At 39.0% G+C, this 9,580-nt stretch overlaps 1 long non-coding RNA gene across 1 annotated transcript; it reads right to left on the reverse strand.

Annotated features, from left to right (window-relative positions):
• Nucleotides 1-285: 285 nt before the first annotated feature.
• LOC125178560 lies at nt 286-643 on the reverse strand. The gene is made up of 2 exons (XR_007156946.1): nt 508-643; nt 286-340 (listed from the first exon to the last, which is right to left on the reverse strand). It is a non-coding gene; the product is annotated as an uncharacterized LOC125178560 (long non-coding RNA).
• Nucleotides 644-9,580: the final 8,937 nt, after the last annotated feature.

Consider the following 9,580-nt stretch of genomic DNA (forward strand, 5'->3'; position numbering starts at 1 on the left):
GAAAACCATTTCAAGCTATTCAGTTGCGGCAAATCTACCGCCTCACATCTGCCTTTTGAGTTGCAAATGAACGCAGCACATCTGCGTGTTGTGTTGCAAATGAACCCAGCACATCTGCGTGTTGTGCTGCAAATGAACGTAGCACATCTGCGTGTTGTGCTGCAAATGTGAAGAAGGGGATGGTTTGGGTGGCGGTTAGGTTTTGACTAAGATTTTTTCTACAGCAACCTTCCCTCTTCTCTAATGATTTAATGGTCACGTCTAGTGGGGTTGTAGTAAAGACGATGAGGCTCAGATAGTTTATTGGTGTTGAAGAACGAAGACGCCGACCGACCAACACCTGTATCAGTGTGGGCCGTTACAATCTACATGACCAGAACACAATGAAATAATATAAAAATACATAAAATACAAATGATTCGATTATGACAGTTACAGTAAATTGAAAAGTTTATGCCTTTATGGCATGAAAATAATTGAATTGTAGTGAAGAACTTAGCGTCTTACCCCCTTAGATTTAGATGTTCACCCCACGCGTCGTTCAGGAAAATGACTATATAGCTAGTGCGCGCTTGGCAAATGGTTCTCCGCTGTCGTTCTTAAGAAATTTCACAATATTTTTTATGGTATGATTTAACATAAAACAATTTTGACATTTACTAAACTTCATCATTTAGTAATTACACGAGTGTTATTCTTGCTCAAAATTGATGATTAACTAACTGTACACTTTTACAATTGTTTGAAATGAAATTGATGAAATCCGAAATACATAATCGAGATCAAGATCATTAAGTAAGATATTGTTACAGAGGTCGATAATCACGAGTTTAAAGGTTTAATACAATTAATTATGACATTCGAGAGAAATGCTAGTGCGAGATGTGATCGAGTCACTACATGACTTCCCCGGCGAGAACGGAGTTCCCCAAGAAAATATCGAGATACAATGACAATCAAAAATAATTCAAATCGACCAAACAGATACCGTTCATCCTGGTACTGAATTAGCAGAGACTCATTGTAGCCTGTGCTGTAGCAATACATCTAGGACAGAGAGTTGGCATCAATGGCATAAAGTCGAGATCATTGTTAGCAAAATCGTTGCCGTTCAGACATAGTACATTGGACACATAGGACACGAAATCATGAATTCGTAGCTGTCGAGTTTCAGTTTGTGGGTAAGGCAGCTATTAGACATTTCTAGGCATACATTGTGTATGGCGTTAAACATCAGTTAGCTTTAAATACGAATGCATAGGCATTATTCTTTTGGAAACGCATATGAGGTAATTAATAGAGAATCGTGTTTGAGATGAGGCAGCATCGATAACATACAGTACAACCGAGGGATGGGTACAACCGAGTTATGGGTACAACCGAGTTATGGGTACAACCGAGGGATGGGTACAACCGAGTTATGGGTACAACCGAGTTATGGGTACAACCGAGTTATGGGTACAACCGAGTTATGGGTACAACCGAGTTATGGGTACAACCGAGTTATGGGTACAACCGAGTTATGGGTTCAACCGAGTTATGGGTACAACCGAGTTATGGGTATAACCGAGTGATGGGTACAACCGAGTTATGGGTACAACCGAGTTATGGGTACAACCGAGTTATGGGTACAACCGAGTTATGGGCACAACCGAGAGATGGGTACAACCGAGAGACGGGTACAACCGAGAGATGAGTACAACGGAACATGGTTAAGCAGAGCTTGCTTCATTAGAAGGGTTCTCTCTCAACCTGTTCAAGTTAGGTTTTTAAGGTAGGACGTAAAGTTGCAACAGGCATAGTATGGCGTTAAATAAGGTATGGGATGCCTGATTGCAAATTTCAGTCAACGGAGTAAATTAAGGCAGAAAGGACAAAATAGTTGCAGGCAGGATAATCGTCTGCACTAATTGATAGTGGGTAGTAAAATCTAGCCGTACAAAAATCATGTTTTTCTCTTTATGTAGTTGAGCGCTTTCGTGATCTATCAGGAGATTCATCGGTTGGGACGCGTTTGGTAGCAATTTCATGGGAGCAATGACTAACCGGAAGCTTTTAGCTTCATGCATTATCACAAATGCAATGAGAATTGCTAAGTAACAAATATAATGATAATAAGAGCACAATAGTACATCATGGTCATCACGAAATACACATTTTGGGCTTTGCTGATATGTGGCAACTTTGAGAAGCGATAATACAGCATATGCCACGTAGTTTAAATCATAATTCATATTCTAGTGGGAAAGTGATACAGATTTTAGGCGGTTGGATGGTCCATAGATAGAACTTGAGAAGCATTTTCAGTTTCACTCGACATGCAATTGTAATAAATGACGCCATTTAAAAAAAATTCAGTCACTTTCTCACAGTTTATAACCAATTTCTCATTTCAGAGCAAATTTGTAGATTATCAACTTTTCAGAGGCAATTTTTACAGATTGGCAGCTTACACTCGTGGCAATTTTTCAAGATTAGCAGCAAGTTTTCACAAAATTTTGTTACTTAAATTTTAGAGTTTAGCAATGCTGCGAGACTATCAATATTGATACACAGTTTACACTGAAAAGGTGGCAATACTGGTCTCAATACACAAAAAAAATTTCTACACTGGTTTCACTGAAAATTTTGCTTAAATTTCACTCACTCACTGCTTAAGTTCAGGCTGCTGATATTGAAAGTATGAAGTTACACGTGCTGATGTTTGTTGTGCCTTCCTTTCCAGTCTGGTCTTGACTCTTGAGAGTTGAAGTTCCACTTGCTTATCTTTTCTAGGCAGGGCACTTGAGAAGGGTGATGAGATGGTGTTTCTTGAGTCAGTTGAGTGTATTATTAACAAGGCATTGGAATGTATCTTCTGGTGAGGTTGAAAAGGTATTCAGATTTGCTAGGATCAGAATGCTTGAAGAATTTTATAGGTAGGCAGATAAGTTAAGCAACAAAATTGTGAATAGGATAATGAAGATTCTGGACTGGCCGTTAGAGTTCTGGGTGTTGTGTAAGGTAACAATATTTATACCATTTGTCCCTGGATATTTCCTCATTAATATCTTCCTTGTTGAAAGATAATCTCCTTCACTTCGATATGTTCATAAACATTTCCTTGTGGTTACCTTCCCTGTTTATTAAGTCACGCCCTTGGTGACGTCGGATAGCGAAGCTATAAAAGCTCTGTCTCAAGCGATTAACTTCAGTCTTGGGCGAGGACCGCTACGGTATACCCCATTGCTCCTGTCCATATCAAACAGGGGCCGGATTATCAAAACTTCGTAACTTTTTGTTCTTACGACAAAAATGTTCTGTGGTACGTAAATACACCCTAATTTTGGCTTTATCAAAACTTTCGTACTCAAGTCTTAGCTAAAAGCCTAAATTTTTAATATAATAAATAAGATTAGTCGCAGTACATAAATTCTTTTGGGTCATTTTGATGAGGTAATTTTTTTCAAAGTTGAACTAATACAGGGTTTTCCCCAGTGCAGCTGCGCCTTGCGGATGTCATTTTTTACAACACTTCTCTTTAACTTCACTTTTTATTTGTTTGTCTGTCTGTCTGTCTGCTACAAATCATATAATCGGTTTTCAACACACTTCCACCTCTCCAATTGATCTAAAATTTTGCACACTTACGTAAAGTTGGAGACAATGCATGAATCAATTGACAGAATAAATAATTTTAAAAATTAGAATTTTTTTTCAATATTTAAAAATTTGAAACATAATTTTGTCTGCTACAAATCTTATAATCGATTTTTAACACACTTCTACCTCTCCAATCGATCTGAAATTTTGCACACTTGCGTACAGTAGGATACAATGCATGAATCAATTGACAGAATAAATAAATTTAATTTCTTTTATATATTAAAATGATTTAAAAATTAATTTTTTAATATTATAAATTAAAATTAGAAATTCATTGTACATATTTTACGTTGGAGACACTGGATTTTTTAGAAGTGTTGTCTCTAAAAAGTAATTTTACAACACTTCTCTTTAACTTCACTTCCTGTTTATTTGCTTGTCTGTCAGTCTGTCTGTCTGCTACAAATTTTATAATCGACATTTAACACACTTCTACCCGTCCAATCGATCTGAAATTTGGCACACTTGCGTAAAGTTGGAGACAGTACATTAATCAATTGACAAAATAGATAATTTTATAAAAAATTTCAATAATAAAAAAAATTAAAAAATAATTTCGTCTGCTACAAATCTTATAATCCATATATGACACAATTTGACCTGTCCAATTGATCTGAAATTTTACACAATTGCATAAAGTCAGAGAAAATGCATGAATCAATTGACAGAATTAATTTTGAAAATTCACAAAATTTTTATACCCTAAAATAATATTGAAAAATAATTTTTTATAATATTTTAAAATAAAATTAGAAATTCATTGTACATGTGTAACATCTAAGACACTGGATTGTTCAGAAGTGTTGTCTTTGAAAAGTAATTTTTAAACGCATATTATTTAAACGTATATTTTATTCCAACTGTTCGTCACCTTGGCTCTTGTGACGTCACCGAGTGACGTCAAACTGATTTGTAACACTGGTTTTGCTGTCATTAAGACTAGTTGCATGCAGTAAATATTTTTTTGGGCCATTTTGATGGCGTTAATTTTTTAAAATGCCTTCAGAGATGACATACAAACAGTGTATTGATCTACACTATTTACATTTTGTGCCCACAGTGACGTCACTCTTGAAATGCGCAGAACGGCAAAAAATCGTCATCTCCGTGGATCAACCTTATATTAGTTCAACCATGGTTCAAACCAACAGAAGCGTAGGGTCGCCGCAAAAGTGTCGCATTGTTCTGCCAGTGACTGATCAATATAACCTCAGCAAACGTTGAGCATTAAAATCACAAATGCCTCTTGCTTACTCGTTTAGGGGCTGGTCCTCCAAGTTGTGAAACCGTTTTAAATAATTTTTCTGATATTCATAACTGACCATTAACTTTGCATCGTATTTATCTATATATAAAAGAAATTATTCCTTTTGGCAGGTTTCATTAAAGACCAGAGAATTTGTTTTATTGAAGATTTTCTTGTTGGTTTTTTCAACATATCGAACAATATTTTTCGTTTGCGCAGTTAAATCGAAAATCAGGGTACCGATGGACATTTTTATTTCGATAACAACGTTTCGAATGTTTCAATCATTCATTATCAAGTTAAAAATTGCATTGAGCTACGAAATTTGGGTCGACACAAGTACAAAATCATGTACATAGGATACTACTCAAAAAAACAGAATTGGTTAGAAATAATGCCCAGTCACGAAACTATTAAGATGAATAAAAATTAAAACACCAAAAATAACTCCGAAATCAGATAAATCCAGTATTTTGAAGGTTGATGGCTGGGGTCCTATCTTTAATGATGGGGGCCTCAGCTATATAGCGAGTTGGTTGGCGTCAGTGCATCGCATGACGACGCTGGTGCACTCCTCCAGCACCGTACGGGTGATGGTCTCGTTGTGGGCTTCTATCAGGTGGTTCCTTGGCCCACCAGACTGAAGGTGGCACGTGAGATGTCGGCTTAATGTCGTAGTTGTAAGCCCGATGTAGTCCATCATATTAGGGAGAAGTCTACAACCAAGGCATTTGACAGTGTCCCACATGAGCGGCTGTTGCGTAAATTGAAGTCTTTGGGAATTGAGGGTAATGTACTCAAATGGATCAGAGATTTTCTTGTATGGAGGCGACAACGTGTCAGCATTAATGGGTCCGTATCAGACTGGGCTTCAGTGCGCAGCGGCGTGCCACAAGGAAGTGTTCTCGGGCCTATTCTATTCGTTGCGTTTATAAACGATCTGCCAGAAGCAGTGTCTAGCGTTTGCTCGATGTGTGCTGACGACACAAAAATTTATAATAGAGTGAAGAATACGTCGCAAAAAGTACAGTTACAAGATGATCTTGACAGGCTGGTTGACTCGGCTGATAAGTGGCAGCTGCGTTTTGACGCTGACAAATGTAAAGTAATCCACCTTGGCAAGAATAATGAACAGCGAGATTACAGTATGAGAAGACACGGTTGCAACGAGAGTGATGATGTCGAAGTCGACAATGGAAAAAGATTTAGGAGTTAATATTGACAACGAGTTTAAATTTTCTAAGCATATTGAAGGTCAAGTTATAAAGCCAATAAACGACTTGGACTGATCAGACGTTCTTTCGAGTTCCTAGATGCAGAAGCGATGAAGCAGTTGTTTGCTGCTGCCGTGCGCCTGAACCTAAAGTATGGAAACGTCGTGTGGTCACCGAAATTTGAAAAAGACAAAAATTTAATAGAGAGTGTTCAGAGACGTGCAACAATTATGGATAATTCCGGGCTTGAAATGCAAGTCCTATAAGGAAAGCTTAAAGATTATTAAGCTTCCAAGCCTCAGTTATCGACGTCTGCGTGGGGAACTCATTGAAGCATACAAGTATACTCATGACTTATACAAGGTCCCAGAATGATTACTTGTCGAAAATAGTATAGTTTTAAGTTTGTCGTTGAATGTTAACTTTAAGCGTGCATAGAGGTCGATTAATAACTAGACTTAAAACTATAATTTTAGTTTTATAATGCATTTCAGTACTACGTTACATTCAAACTACATAATTGCCTGGCACCACCTTAGCGATTTTGAGGTATTAGAGGCTTGCGGTTTCTGGATTCCCTTTGAATGGAACCAAACTTCAAGCCGATAGACTAACTATCCACAGTCTTCTCTAGCACCTCATCCTGTGACCAGTTCCTCCTGCGGCCGTCGAGTTGTTATCAGTATCCCAGGACGCTATGACCGGAGTTACGGTACTGCTTCGTCGTCGCACGTGATGAGAGCCATGAGGTGCTAAGATCTCCACGTCCGCATGTTCTCCTGAGCCCCAGCTGGACCACTTACCTGCTACAGCCGACTGCACCAGCTTCAGTCTTTTTATGAAACCACTGAACGAAACTGCTGGGGGGCAAATGGCTGCAGATTTGGCACGTCACGCTTTGGTGGGGAACTTCCTTGACCACTATATCCGTTCTCGCAGCCCGGCCAATCTTCATATGCCCATGCAATGATATACGTTGCAATGAACTTGATTAATAAAGAAAAGAAAAATTTAGGAAACTTAACTTTGTTTCACTGCCATCTCTGGCCCCCATGCGCTTAGTTTTCGTTATGGCGACCTTCCCAGGGGGTTTGAGTGGCAGTTAGCTGATTTGGTGGTGGCTCTTGGCTGGGCTCGGGAGACATGCTGTGGACGTTTTTTCGCGGTATTAAATTTAACTGATCATTGATACGCTGCTTATATCTTTGCCATGTCTAAGTACGATTTTCTCGTTAAAACGCGCGGACATTTGAGGACTCAAATTACCAAGTTAACTGATAAAGTGCAAGCTGGTGTTGCTAATTCCTCCCGGGCTGAAAAATTATCCTGGCTGACTAGATTGGAGTCTTATGACTCTGAAATTAAGAAGTACGACCGGGAGGTGAATGAGGAAGGCTGGAGTGTAAGTAAGGATGCAGATAAGCTGTCTTTAGATCTAGATACTTGTGATTCTTATTGCCAGAAAATTGCAGTTGCAATTTCTCTGTTGAAAGAAAGTCTTTCTAATGACGATCAAGCTTTGCATTCACCGGCCGCTCTTTTCGCACACACACCTACACGTGTGAATAAATTAAAACTACCAGAGATACCGCTGCCTCATTTTAGCAATGCTCGTGATGAAAATTTGACTCATTTCCTTCGCAATTTTGACAGTAGCATCGATAAGTATGAATTGTCCTCCTATGAGAAATTTACTTATTTGAAGAAGCAGCTGAAAGGTGACCCGTTGGTCCTTGTAAATTCGTTGTCAGGAACCGACCAATCGTACGAAAATGCTAGAGCTCTATTGGAAGAAGCATTCGCGCGCACGGTAACGCAGCAATTTGACGCCATTAAACGATTGTCGCACTTGAAGCTTACTCAGGGTTCCAGCCCATTTGAATTTGTAAGTGAGATGCGTTCAGTTCAAGATTTGTTCAGAGACTTGGATGTTGAAATTAGCACGGTACTTCAGTATTTTGTGTGGAATGGAATGCCTAATGCTCTTCAAAACCAATTGATTACCATTTGTAATAATAATAATCCCTCAATGGAACAAATTAATGAGAATATTTTTAAGGCTATTGATCGTTTCAAAGAGATTAAGGAACGTCATCGCTATGATTCTTTCCAGAAGGCTGGAACTCCGCAGGCTCAAGTGGCGAATTTTGCAACTAATGTCAATTATGCGAAAGACCGCGCTGTTGCTAGGAAAATTTCATTTTGTAGCCTGTGTTCTGTGGCAGGAGGTTCTCGGGAGTCTTCGCACTCTACCAAAGATTGTCCAAAATTTAAGACGCCTGAATCGAAGAGAGATCGTCTGCTGGCTATTAACGCCTGTGTTCGCTGTGGATATTCTAATCATTCCGATGCCAATTGTCATTTCAAATTTAACAAACCTTGCTTCCATTGTAATGGTAAGCATATGACTTTTCTCTGTGTCCAGGGCAGACCTAAAGCGTCTGGGTCTAATTCTTCTGAAAGTAAAAAGGGGCCGAAAGTTTCTAGTGGGGTTGTGTGGGCCGAAACTGCATTGAATGGTAATGTAGGCAACCAGGTGTTACTTCCTACATTTACCTGTGACATAATGGGTCAGACCATTAGAGCTTTCAAAGACTCCGGATGTCAACCTAATTTTATTTTGGACTCCCTGGCAGATGAACTCGGATTGAAAATTATTGACAATGACTTTCCAGTGACAGTTAATGGATTTAACGAGTCGAAGCGTTACGTCACTAAAATTGTGTCAGTTCCCCTGACGCTGGATGGCAAGGTTGTGTCTGTACACGCTATTTGTGTGCCAGAGATAAGAACCTCATTGAGCCTTCCTGGACTTGGGCAGATTGCCAAGGTCTTCAAGTCAAAGGGGTATCGTTTAGCTGATAAATTATTGCATGAATCTGACTGTGTATCTAACATTAAATTTATTCTAGGCAACCAAAATGTGGAGATTCTTCCTGAGAAACAAATCCCTTTTGGGTTACAGAGGCCATCAGTTTATTCTGAAACTTCACTTGGGGTGCTTTTGTTTGGCGATGTTACAGTTTTGCGAGACAATTTGATCCACCTGACGGATATTTCTGTCGAACATTCCGCTTACCCAGCGTGCGTGTGTACGGAATCGCCACACGAGCTTCCGACAGATCGTCACAATGTGAGTAAAACACAGCCTATTTCTTCTGACAATTTTGTGGTTCTTGATGAACGTGGCCAGGTGATGGAATCTACATTACAGAAAGCCACTGAGAGAATTTTGCAGAATCAATTAAAAGAGTGTCTTTCGTTTGACGACGGTCATTATAATGAAGACTCTAAAGCTGTAAATGATGAAGTCGTGCAACATGTCTTGCATAATACAACTAGAGAAGACAATGGCCGAATTGTCATGCCTTTAGCTTGGCGTTCAGAAGTTGAACCATTACTCAGTAACAATTACCATCTTGCCAAACAGATTTTGTCTTCTAATTTAAAGAAACTTCGGGCAAGTGACAGAGTT

This window comes from Hyalella azteca, unplaced genomic scaffold (genome assembly GCF_000764305.2).
Source record: "Hyalella azteca isolate HAZT.00-mixed unplaced genomic scaffold, Hazt_2.0.2 contig1443, whole genome shotgun sequence".
NCBI lineage: Eukaryota > Metazoa > Arthropoda > Malacostraca > Amphipoda > Hyalellidae > Hyalella > Hyalella azteca.